At 44.4% G+C, this 12,810-nt stretch overlaps 1 protein-coding gene across 5 annotated transcripts in view; it reads right to left on the reverse strand.

Moving 5' to 3' along the window:
* Positions 1-12,810, reverse strand: part of SCML4 (Scm polycomb group protein like 4) — a 161,752-nt gene that overhangs the window by 9,147 nt on the left and 139,795 nt on the right. The gene's annotated exons all lie outside the window — the stretch shown is intronic.

The following is a 12,810-nucleotide window of genomic DNA, read 5'->3' on the forward strand; positions in this document are numbered from 1 at the left end:
AGAGAGAATTTTTCAGCTCAAAAGTTTGGGTCCTCATGGTTTTTAATGGGGTTCGGGTTCTGGTTCAAGTTTGGGTACTGTTCTGGTTTGGAATAAAGCTCGGGTCAGGTACCAGAACCCCAACTTCCACGGGTCCACTCATCCCTATACAAGACTCATCCTCATAAGAACTGCAGTAGCTTTGTGGTGGTAATGCTCATTTATTCTTTCTTCTAATGAAGAATCTTTTTCATTTTTCTCCTTGTTAAATGGACAAATCAATAATTTATGAAGAAAAGTCAATAATCACAGTTAAGTACCAAATAAATACTGCACTAGTTGTAAAAGATTAATTTCTCATCTGCTCTGCAATCTCAATTGTAAAGACATTCTTCAAGGGCTGGTTATGTTACAATATCCTACAAACAGTAGTACTTATGGATCCCTGGAGATGAATTGTGCTTGTTTGCCTACACAGCTCCCCTTCATGACCCTTCAGGTAATTCCATATAGAGCTGGTTCGAGAAGGTGGCAAAACAGACAACCACAAATGATCCCTCTTTTCTAGGGAACTTCAAGGGCAGGAACCCCAAACTACAATGAACTAGTGTACTTTATCAGTGTATGGTGGCAGAGGCATATCTGGGGGGGGTCGTAGGGGCAGGTGGGACATCTGTCCCGGGTGCAGCTGGCAGGGGGGAGTCGGCCGTTATATGAGCTGGCTGTCAAACTGACAGCCTACTCAGGGAAGGTGTGCATCGGATTCCAGTGATCAGCTGTACTGGCGTCTTTCAGAAACGAGTAAAATTGAAGTCCTGACCTCCAGGTCAGGGCGATGCCAGTAGCGTGATCAGGTCATGTGACGTCACTCACCGGCGCTGCAGAGCCGCATACAGCAATAGTGGTAATTAAGACACCGAAGATTTATTGCAATGGGAGTAGGGGGTGGGGGATGGAGAAGAAATAGGAATTAAGGACACAGTTTTGGGGGGGAGAATAAATAAAATTTAAGGACACAGTTTAGGGGGGAAAGAAATAACATTTGAGGACACAGTTTTGGGAACGAGGAAGGGATGGGTGCAGATACAATATGGGGAGGGGAAAGTGGAAGAAATTTGAGGACACAGTATGAGGAGAAAGGGTTGAGATGGGGGCATGCATGAGGAAACAGTATGAGGGGGGCATGCATGCAGACACAGTATGGTGAGTGGGGGGATGTGTGCGGACACAGTATGAGGAGCTGTAGGTGAACAATGCAGACACAGCATGGGGAGCGAGGGAGGGGATGGGTGCAGACACAGTATGGTTAGTGGAGGGATGGGTGCAGACACAGTATGGTGAGTGGGGGGATGGGTGAGGACACAGTATCTGGAGCGAAGGGAATATTGTATGTGGACACAGTATGGGGAGCGAGGGTGATAGGATGGGTGCAGACAAAGCATGGGGAGTTGGAGGGATGTGTGATGAGGCAGCATAAAGAGCGAGGGGGTAAATATGTGAGGAGACAGAATGGTTAGCAGGGAGGAATGTGAGGTGAGACAGTATGAGGAGGGAGGGGGAAATGTGTGAGAAGACTATTGACAGGAATAGTGTGAGGAGACAGTATGGGGGGAGATATGGGCCCAGAATAAAGTCTGAGCAGTGTGAGGGGGAGTAGCATGGGGCGACAGTGTAAGGGCACAGCCAGGATGGTAAAGCATACTAAGGAGGGGGAATGTAATGAGGGGGCACAGTATAGAGACTGGGCTCTATAGAGGGGACATAGTGTGAAGATGGGGCCCACTATGGAAAGGAGCGGGCAGTGTGGAGGGCATGTACCATAAGAGGGACAGTGTGGGTGTCATATTTTGTGCAGGGAATATAATGAGGGGCAATTATTTATTCAAGGGCTCACTGTAGGGCAGATATTTTATTCAGGAGCATTATAATGACACTGCTTTTAAGAGTATCATGTGGGGATGTGATGCAGAAGACCAAAGAAAATGGCAGTCTGCAGAGATGAGCTGTGGCTGTGAAAAGTCATCATGGAGTCTGGACAAGATGAAGAAAAGAAAGAGACCGACTCCTGTCAGAGACAACCTCATCTATAAGGCACCTGGATGTAAATGTTTTTTTGTGATGCTAATTCTTATATTTTTATTTATTTTAGGAGCATTAAAAGGGTTATCTAAGTTTGTGATGAGTCTGCAGTCATTCTATGTGACTGCAGACTTCTGAATTCTCACAGTGCGCACTGCACGCTGTCAGGATTTTCTGGTGCCAGCGATTTGCATACATGTGGTCACGTGCCGACTAGATATGTGTGGCCTCACTCAATGAAAATGAATTGAGCGAGGCCAGACACGTCTAGTTGGAATGTTGCCAAAAGTATACAAATTGCATACTTATGCTCACATGACTGTCCACTCTTGCCACCGGCAAGGGAGAATCCTAAAAGTGTGCAGTGCATGTACTGTGAGAATTCAGAAGCCTGCAGTCACATAGAGTAACTGCACACTTTCATCTGACACTGGACAAGCCCTTTAATTATAAAATTAAGCCCTGTAGCATGGCAATCCTAACAGTGTGTAATATACTCACGATCAGGATTCAGCTCTGCAGGTTCCAGCAGTCATCACATGGCAACTACACTCATATGCGATTTTCATACTTAAAGTCACGTGACAACGAGCTTCCCTTCCTGCTTCTCTCAGTTTTTCACTGAACAGTGAGAGAGTTAAGGAGAGCAGCTAGTTGGAACATGACTGTAATTGTACAAATTGCATATGTCCTTGGGGATGGCGCCAAATTGAATTTTTGCCCCGGGTGCCGGAAAACCTATTTGCACCTCTGTTTGGTGGTATTATTTGAGAATTGATTCACAGTATTATCTGGGTTCTATTAGGCACTATTATGTGGGTATTTCAAGATGGTATCAATTGGATCCTGCATATTATTTGAGAATGGTATTGCAGTACTAAGTAGGACATTTAGGTCAGTATTAGATTGGCATCAGCATTTTTGAGAAAAACTGTTTAAAAACGGCAAGAGAGGAGAGTACTGTAAAGTACTGAAGTAAAATGGCTTTATTTACTGTATTTTTCAGACTGTAACTGACTGATCACAAGACCTGGACAAAACGTGCAGCCTCTGTGCAGGTCCCGGTAGCTTCCTCTACTGCACCGATCACATTGATTTGTGGGGGACAGGAGGAGAAAGAGCAGTTAAATCAGTGATCAGGAAGACTGCTGTGTCAACGTTCTACTCCACCACAGGAAGTTGCCTCTTGACTATAAGGCACACACACTTTTTAACAAGATTTTTTTTTTATATAAAGTGTGTCTTATAGTCCAAAAAATACGGTTTATAAAACTTTATGTGCAAAATTTTCTGAGAGACAGATTAGAATGTGGAATTAATTGGGTTAGAGGCCAGTGTCACTCTTCTTAAAGGAAATTTATCATAAAAAAAGTTAAACAATTTACAACATTTAAAATATATATTTTTTCAAATATTTAATAATTTCTTTAACCCCTTTATCCCCGAGGGTGGTTTGCACGTTAATGACCGTGCCAATTTTTACAATTCTGACCACTGTCACTTTATGAGGTAATTACTCTGGAACGCTTCAACGGATCCTGCTGATTCTGAGATTGTTTTTTCGTGACATATTGTACTTCATGATAGTGGTAAAATTTCTTCGAAAAATTTGGTGAAAATTTTGAAAATGTAGCAATTTTCAAAATTTGAATTTTTATGCCCTTAAATCAGAGAGATATGTCACACAAAATAGTTAATAAATAACATTTCCCACATGTCTACTTTATATCAGCACAATTTTGGAACCAAAATTTTTTTTTTTATTAGGGAGCTATAAGGGTTAAAAGTTGACCAGCGATTTCTCATTTTTCCAACAAAATTTACAAAACCATTTTTTTTAGGGACCACATCACATTTGAAGTCACTTTGAGGGGTCTTTATGACAGAAAATACCCAAAAGTGACACCATTCTAAAAACTGCACCCCTCAAGGTGCTCAAAACCACATTCAAGAACTTTATTAACCCTTCAGGTGCTTCACAGGAATTTTTTTTTATTTTCGCAGGGGTAACAGGAAAAAATGGACCCCAAAATTTGTTGTGCAATTTCCCCTGAGCACACATATACCCCATACGTAGGGAAAAACCACTGTTTGGGCACACGGCAGGGTTCGGAAGGGAAGAAGCGCCATTTGACTTTTTGAATTTAAAATTTGCTTGAATAATTAGCGGATGCCATGTTGCGTTTGGAGAGCCCCTGATGTGCCCAAACAGTGGAATCCCCCACAAGTGACACCATTTTGGAAACTAGACCCCGCAGGGAACTTATCTAGATGTGTGGTGAGCACCTTGAACCCCCAGGTGCTTCACAGGAGTTTAGAACATTGAACGGTAAAAATAAAATTTTCACATTTTTCCCACAAAAATGTTTTTCAGCCCCCAATTTTGCATTTTGATAAGGGTAACAGAAGAAATTGCACCATGCAGTTTGTTGTGCAATTTCTCCTGAGTAAGCAGATACCCCATATGTGGGGGAAAACCACTGTTTGGGTGCACGGCAGGCTCGAAAGGGAAGGAGCGCCATTTGACTTTTTGAATGTAAAATTTACTTGAATACTTAGCGGATGTGCCCCTGATGTGCCTAAACAGTGGAAAAACCCCACAAGTGACACCATTTTGGAAACTAGACCCCTCAGGGAACTTATCTAGATGTGTGGTGAGCACCCTGAACCCCCAAGTGCTTTGCAGAAGTTTATAACATGGAGCCATGAAAATAAAAAAATCTAACTTTTTCCACAAAAATAATGTTTTAGCCCCAATTTTTTTATTTTCACAAGGGTAAGAGGAGAAAATGGACCCCAAAAACTGTTGTGCAATTTCTCCTGAGTACGCCAATACCCCATATGTGGGGAAAATACAGTGTTTGGGCGCACGGCAGAGTTCAGAAGGGAAGGAGCATTGTGTGACTCTGAACGCAAAATTGGCTGGAATTGAAAGAGGACGCCATTTCGCGTTTGGAGAGCCCCTGATGTGTCTAAACAGTGGAAATCCCCCCACAAGTGACCCCATTTTGGAAACTATACCCCTCAAGGATTTTATCAAGGGGTATAGTGAACATTTTGAATCCAGAGGTACGACACAGAATTTGATAACATTAGGTCATCATATTGAATAAGTTGTCATTAGTCTTGAGCGCAAGTGCTCGCTACTTGAGTTTGCATCAGGTACACGGGTATGCACTATGTATCATGGGTGCTCGAGTGACATGCTCGAGTCCCCGCTCGCATGTTTCATGGTTATTAGACACCCCAAAAAACCAAGCGGGGATCGCTCGTGCATGGCAGGCAATCCCCGCGAGGTTTTCTCGGCCACGAAGCATATGGGGCAGAGACTCGAGCATGTCACTTGAGCACCCGCGATACTCAGTGCATTTGTGGCGCCCCTGCGGGTTCAGTCGCCACAGAGCTACTGCATCTCACCCAGAGGTGTGGTATCTCACTCTCAGGTAAGGATGGAGTACTGCCTGGTACCCAAACAACTGCATCCAACACATTCCACTTCAGTAGGGGCAGGGCAAGATTGCTCCTAAGGGAGAGCACAGTCCCTGGTCCCTAGCTGGAGGGTGGAACTATGTAGTGGGTGCGGGTGGAGGACGTAGTTTAGGGGAGCACAGGCAGAAAGAGGATATAAAAGGGGGAACCATCTTGGAAGTGAGGGTTTAGTCTGAGGAGAAGGAGTGGGAGCAGGAGCTCTGCATGAGCTCTGCTCAGGGAAGAGCGGGCCTGAGTAAGAGAGGCCCAGGAGGTCAGACTGAAGAGGCGAGGAGCAGGAAGGAAGGCTCCAGAAGGAAAGAGAGGATCCTAGGGGTACGGGCCGTGCTGGAGGCCACCCGTACGCCCGAATCTACCAGGTGTGGAAGGATCAGGCCCCTAACTAGTGAGAATTGCAATATTCAACTAGAAACCGGAGGCTTCTACATTTTCAGGGTGTAGTTGCCACAGCCGCAATTAATCGCCAAAAAGGTAGCCACACAAGATCCAAGGAACTTCAGGAAGACGACCAGGAGGGACACACAGAAAGGGGTCCCGCTAAGTGCTCTTGAATTACCTGAGGGTTTGCTGAACCCCTCCCTGAGTAAACACCGGGTGACGTGGGTGGTTATGAACTGCAGTTGTAACCAGGAGCAACGTGAGAATCGTGAGTAAAAACCCTGAAGACTGCACCCCACTGTCTCTGTGAATCATTGCTGTGCCATCATCCCCTGCACCACACTGCACAACCACAGTTACTTCATCATCTACCATCACCGCACCGCCCTGGAGCTTAGCTCTACCTGTGGAGAGCTGAGCCAACTCTGCTGCATTAACATCAGCTCCAGAGGACCTGCTCCGCAGCGGCAGCTCCATATAGCCGCATACCACAGGTGGCATCACGAACATTTCATAAAAACTATAATCCCCTTTCCCAAATTCCCCTTTTATTGACCGCCCTGGGTCACGGACCGGGTCACCGCCACTGTGACATCTCCCCTAGCAACGACCGGCCCGGCTACTGAGTACCCCACGGCCCAGGGGGCGCGTCACATTCCTGAGCACCCGATGCAAACTCAAGTAGCGAGCACTTGTGCTCAACACTAGTCGCCATATCGTCATCTTTTTTTTTTTACTTTTGAAAAAAAATCCCTAGCCTAACCCTAACCCTAGCCCAACCCTAACCCTGACACAACCATAACCCTAACACAACCCTAACCCTAACCCTAGAGTTTATTTTTTACACCGCACCTCATGCGGTATAAGTGATTAGACAACTTTATTCTTCGGGTCGGTGCGATTACAGCGATACCAGAATCATATCGGGTTTTTATGATTGACAGCTGTCACACACTAAAATACGCATTTTTTTGCAAAATCTAGTTTTTGCATCACCATATTTTGAGAGCTATAATTTTTCCATATTTTGGCCGACAGAGTCATATGACGGCTTGTTTTTTGCGGGATGACTTGACGTTTTTATTGGTGCCATTTTCAGGCACTTGAAATTTTTTGATCACTTTCTATTCCGATTTTTGGGAGGCAGAATAAACAAAAACCAGCAATTCCAGAATTTTTTTTATGGTTTTTTTTTTATGCTGTTCCGCGTGTGGTAAAATTGATAAGGCAGCGTTATTCTTCGGGTCAGTACGTTTACAGCGGTACCACATTTATATACTTTTTCTATGCTTTGGCACATTTACCAATAAAAGCTATTTTATAGACAAAAATATTTTTTTGTATCGCTTTATTCTGAGAGCTATAACTTTTTTATTTTTCGGCTGATGGAGCTGTATGGCCACTTGTTTTTTGCGGGACAAGATGAATTTTTCAGCGGTACCATTTTTATTTATATTCGTCTTTTTGATTGCGTGTTGTTTCATTTTTTAACACTTTTTGGACTTTTATTCTGTGTCCCACTCTGGGACTTTCACTTTTTTTATTCTGATCGCCTGTATAGCACAGGAATGCAGCACCATCCCTGTGCTATACAGGCTGTCAGTGCTGCACAGGTAGAAGATAGTTTGGTCATGCACTGCGCATCACCAAAGAATCTTCCTGCTGTCTGGTGACCCGGATGTTGTCATGACGACATCGGGTTATCATGGCAACATCCGGGAAGACAGCGCTGGAGGCCGGAAGAGGAGGTGAGTATCCCGTGGGCTGATGTCACTGTTATTTACAGTGTTTTTTACTCCACCATGAATGTTTTTTATATTTTGACCAATATCGCTGTTGCCACTACACACCTCTAGCATTTTTTTATTTTCTTATTCTCTCATCATCCCTTTTTAGCTTTGAAACATCATATTTATTTCACACCCATTATTCAAATATTTTTTGAATTATATTACCTTGTTATTAATGGGGGTAATTTTTTATTTTTTTTTGCATGTATCCATTACGTTTTTATCTGTATGTCACTTTTTATTTCTATTTTTTATATCTTTTTATTATAAGCACTGTACCTTTTCTATTAAAGCTTAAAACTTTAATAAGCCTGAATCTTGTATGCGCTAAAGAACCCATAACCCTAGGAAGGGTGTGATTTTGTTGATTGTCCGATAGTTTTAGTTTAGGGGACCCATCGGCCCCAAATCCGGTGGGTGGTGGCAGCATGTGTGAAGCGGGGTGCGCAGTTTGAGTTGGGGTGTGATTGATGCTCCCTTCAGCATAGGACAGAGGTTGAGTGCTGGATTGAGTGAGAGGAGAGAGATTAACCCTTGCAGGCGCAACCCCAAGTCACGTGTTGAGGAGCGGGTACGTGACAAATTGGCTGAGCTTCTGAGCGACATAGAGATATCATATTTGATATCCATCTTCATGAATATTGGTGACGGCAAACATGATGTCTCCATCTTGGATGTGGGACCCCCCACACCAAGATATGAAATCTGAAGGATTTCTATGTCTTATGCAGCTGGGTGGGTTCACAAAACTGAGCCCCCGTGTGAGGTAAATAACATGGGTGTCTCCCAATGTTTTGGCTCCTTAATAAAAACCGGAGCAGCCATTTTAAGTCATTCTTGCCAGGGACGTCAGACGCATGCACACCTCGTTGCGTGGAAGAATCACATCTAATTTCCGGGGAGCCGTCCCCCCCACAGAATCTGAGACCATCACCTCATGGCGCAGGTTTTGCTATTACTTATCCCTTTTATTTTAATAACTGTTTATGCATATATGTAAATTGTCTCTTTTATAATATCTTGTATATCTTTTGTAAACACTGCCCACTTTCGGGAGTAAATCATTATTATTTACCAGCTTCGTTCTTCTTGTCGAGCAAACCCGTTCCTCACCCGCTAATTCACGTTACCTAACTGGCACCCAATCCACCTGTTAAGCGATCGGTGGTGGCAGTATACCAGTATTTATGTGATATTGTGGTTTGAGGGTGGCTGGTCGGAGGTATATATATGTTCCTGGAAGGAACTGGTGGTATATATACGTCCTGTCACATCACGTGCCATAATATTCTACATAAATTAGAGCAGCTGCGCCTGTGCTTATCCTCGGTCAATACCGGGTTTGACCAGCAGGATAAGGGGGCGCCAGAGGGCTGCAAGGTCTGACCAAGTGTCCTTCACCCATATCCCACTGCCGCCCTCAATTACTCTCCCCTCTTTTGAAGTGCACTGCATGCGTATCTACTCCCCCTCCAACCTCCAACTGGCTGTCATTTACCGCCCCCCCCAGGATCAACCTCCACTTTCTTTGACCACTTCACCACTTGGCTACTTCATTTCCTCTCTATTGACATCCCCACTATCCTCATGGGCGACTTTAACATCCCCATCGACACTTCCCTCTCAGCTGCCTCTAAGCTACTATCCCTCACTTCCTCCTTTGGTCTTACTCAGTGGTCTTCCACACCCACCCACAAAGATGGCCACACGCTGGACCTCATCTTCACCCGCCTCTGTAACCTATCTAACCTCTCTAACTCACCTCTCCCTCTTTCTGACCAAAACCTACTCACATTCTCTTCTCTCTCCTCCCTGGGGCAACAATCCCCACTTCACAAACTTGCATATCCTCGCAGAAATCTCAAACACCTTGACCTACACTCACTCTCTGAATCCCTCCTCCCTCTTACAGACATTAGTTCCTTACATGATGCAGATGTTGCTGCCACTTTATACAGCACCACAACCGCTGCAGCTCTCGATTCGCTCGCCCCCTCACACATACCAAGGCTCGCACAATCAACAGACAACCCTGGCACACCAGCCTAACTAAAGAACTGTGACGGGCCTCCAGGGTTGCTGAGCGTAGATGGAAAAGGTCCCACTCCCATGAGCACTTCATCGCATTCAAACAGTCCCTCACTACCTTCAAGTCCACACTCACTGCAGCAAAACATCTCTCATATCCTCCCTGTCTCACAACCCCAAACAACTATTCAACACCTTGAATTCTCTCCTCCGTCCCCCAGTGCCTCCTCCCTCTCCTCTTATTTCAGCCGAAGACTTTGCCTCATTCTTCAAGCAGAAGATTGACACCATCAGACAAAGCTTTTGCCTAAAGCCCCGACAGCCCCTCCCCACACCTACTCAACCCTCTTCTTCCAAAACCACCTTCTCCACCATTTCTGAAGATCAACTTTCCTCCTTACTCTCCAAATCACACCTCACCACCTGTAAACTTGACCCAATCCCGTCCCACCTCATCCCAAACCTTACCACTATCTTCATCCCAGCCCTAGCCCACCTCTTCAACCTGTCACTAACAACTGGTGTCTTCCCCTCATGCTTCAAACATGCCTCAATCACACCCATCCTCAAAAAGCCCTCCCTTGACCCATCCTCTGTGTCTAGCTATCGCCCCATATCACTTCTCCCCTACGCCTCAAAACTACTGGAACAACATGTCCATTCTGAACTGTCCTCCCACCTCTCCTCCTGCTCCCTCTTCGACCGCCTGCAATCTGGTTTCCGACCGCACCATTCTACTGAAACTGCACTGACTAAAGTCACCAACAACCTACTAACCGCCAAATCTAAGCGACACTACTCTGTCCTCCTCCTCCTAGACCTGTCATCTGCCTTTGACACAGTGGACCATTCCCTCTTACTACAGACTCTCTCATCTATCGGCATCACAGACTTGGCCCTATCCTGGATCTCCTCATACCTAACAGACCGGACATTCAGTGTCTCCCACTCACACACCACCTCCTCATCTCGCCCCCTATCTGTCGGTGTCCCCCAAGGTTCAGTTCTAGGACCCCCAGCTCTTCTCCATCTACACCTTCGGCCTGGGACAGCTCATAGAGTCTCATGGCTTTCATTATCACCTCTATGCTGATGACACACAGATCTACCTCTCTGGACCCGATATCACCTCCTTACTAACCAAAATCCCACAATGTCTGTCTGCTATTTCATTCTTCTTCTCTGCCAGATTTCTAAAACTTAACATGGACAAAACAGAATTCATCATCTTTCCGCCATCTCATTCAACCCCCCCAACTGACCTATCTATCAACGTCAATGGCTGCCCACTCTCCCCAGTCCCTCAAGCTCGCTGCCTTGGGGTAACCCTGGACTCGGAACTCTCCTTCAAACCACATATCCAAGCCCTTTCCACTTCCTGTCGACTCCAACTCAAAAATATCTCCCGGATCCGCACATTCCTCAACCATGAATCTGCAAAAACGCTAGTGCACGCCCTCATCATCTCCCGCCTTGACTACTGCAACCTCCTGCTCTGTGGCCTCCCCTCTAACACTCTCGCACCCCTCCAATCTATCCTAAACTCTGCTGCTCGACTAATCAACCTGTCCCCCCGCTATTCCCCGGCCTCTCCTCTCTGTCAATCTCTTCACTGGCTCCCCATTGCTCAGAGACTCCAGTTCAAAACCCTAACCATGACATACAAAGCCATTCACAAGCTGTCTCCTCCATATATCTCTGACCTAGTCTCCCGTTACATACCCGCACGCAACCTCCGATCCTCACAAGATCTCCTTCTCTACTCCCCTCTTATCTCCTCCTCCCACAATCGCATACAAGATTTCTCCCGTGCTTCCCCCCTACTCTGGAACTCTCTACCCCAACGTATCAGACTCTCGCCTACCGTGGAAACCTTCAAAAGGAACCTGAAGACCCACCTCTTCCGACAAGCCTACAACCTGCAGTAGCCACCGCTCCACCATACCGCTGCACGACCAGCTCTACCCTCACCTACTGTATCCTCACCCATCCCTTGTAGATAGTGAGCCCTCACGGGCAGGGTCCTCGCTCCTCCTGTACCAGTCGCTGTCACATTGTGTTCAAGATTATTGTAACTGTTCTTGTATTATACCCCTTTTCACATGTAAAGCGCCATGGAAAAATGGCGCTATAATAATAAATAATAATAATAATCTCTATGCATTATTTTTGTTTGAGGCCATGGTTTATTTTCATGCTCATTATCTTAAGCTATCATAAACACCATTGGTATTTTTATTTGTTTTTAATTGCTGTGTTAAATTTGTTGACTTTTTTCATAATAAAGGTTCATCCTCTGTAATTTCTCTTTTCCCCATTACCATATTGTGACCAGCCAATGGTGCACAATTTAAATATACTGTAACTATTTTAATTATTCTGTAATAAATATTTTTTAATTTATTATTAGCTTATTTTTATGCGATTAATTATGGGTACTTTATTATGTGTAACATATTAAATTCAAGATACTTATTATTACTATTATTATTTTTTTTCTAATTAATGCTTTTGGAAACTTAAGATATTTGGGCTATGTTCAAATCACCCTGAGGAAGCAACATGTGAAACGCGCATTGGAGTCTGAGGCCTTAGCGGACAGCATACACAGCATGAATTTGGGTCAGTAATTTCATCTTGCCCTATGTGTGAAGTTTCATTAAATACAATGGATTTCTATTTATTTATTAGGATTACCTTTTACTAATTCTTGATCTCCATATTATTTATCTTGTAATATATGGGTAATATTTACCTTTTCATGTATTGCACTTCATCACTTTAGATTTCATTCTCTTGTGCACTGCACTTTAAATATTATGTTTTTTTATCATGAATGTGCCTGATTTAATTTTTGACACTATCATGCTGTGCTTACTGTTTTGCCCCTCTTTTTAACAATTAATGTTGTCTATTATATGTCTTTGTTTTTTAATATTGTCTTTTTGGTGTCTTGAATAAAATTCTATTATAATTAATTTATTTGTTTTTTCGAGCAGTTCTTTTTTGGTTGTTTAGTCTATTGCCCCTGCTAGAATGGTGCCCTTGATGGCACTTTATTAGATGA

This window comes from Phyllobates terribilis, unplaced genomic scaffold, assembly GCF_046119375.1.
Source record: "Phyllobates terribilis strain yellow unplaced genomic scaffold, ASM4611937v1 Scaffold_3__8_contigs__length_932513732, whole genome shotgun sequence".
Classification (NCBI taxonomy): Eukaryota; Metazoa; Chordata; class Amphibia; order Anura; family Dendrobatidae; genus Phyllobates; species Phyllobates terribilis.